Consider the following 501-nt stretch of genomic DNA (forward strand, 5'->3'; position numbering starts at 1 on the left):
TATACGTCCAATATGCGTTTGGCGTGAGGTGAGGTGCAGGGAGGGAGGCAAGCTTGCGTTCCCAGGTGCTCAGTCAGAGGTGCTCAAGACTCCTCCTTCCCCCGTGGACACAACATTGCTGCTCACCACATCACGCTCAAAAAGGTGATAAGGAATGTAAAAAAAAAAAATAATAAATAATAATAATAAACAAGTCAAATACTATGTCACGGTCCGTCTTCTAAGTGTTGCTTGATGTCCAGAGGTGCTCAGAGGTGCTCAGCCAGAAGGGAGGAATCAAGAGGGTGGTGGGAAGGGAACGGGTGTAAGCTATCGAGCATCTGTGAATAATATATGGCAGTGTTACAGTACGTGTCACTCCTGGCTATATATTTCAGTGTGGGGAGGAGTAATTAGAGTGTAACGATTGAACACGAGGGTTATTTGTGTGTGTGCGTGTCTGTGTGTGTGTGAGAGAGAGAGAGAGAGAGAGAGAGAGAGAGAGAGAGAGGCAGGCGGGAG

The 501-nt window shown here is 47.3% G+C and overlaps 1 protein-coding gene across 1 annotated transcript in view; it reads left to right on the plus strand.

Moving 5' to 3' along the window:
* Positions 1–185, plus strand: part of LOC123514172 (uncharacterized protein DDB_G0271670-like) — an 87,136-nt gene extending 86,951 nt beyond the window's left edge. The window contains exon 7 of the mRNA XM_045271822.1: positions 1–185. This exon is cut by the window's left edge and continues 1,834 nt beyond it. The gene's annotated coding sequence lies outside the window, so the exon portion shown is untranslated.
* Positions 186–501: the final 316 nt, after the last annotated feature.

The sequence above is a fragment of the Portunus trituberculatus genome, chromosome 37 (assembly GCF_017591435.1).
Source record: "Portunus trituberculatus isolate SZX2019 chromosome 37, ASM1759143v1, whole genome shotgun sequence".
Classification (NCBI taxonomy): Eukaryota; Metazoa; Arthropoda; class Malacostraca; order Decapoda; family Portunidae; genus Portunus; species Portunus trituberculatus.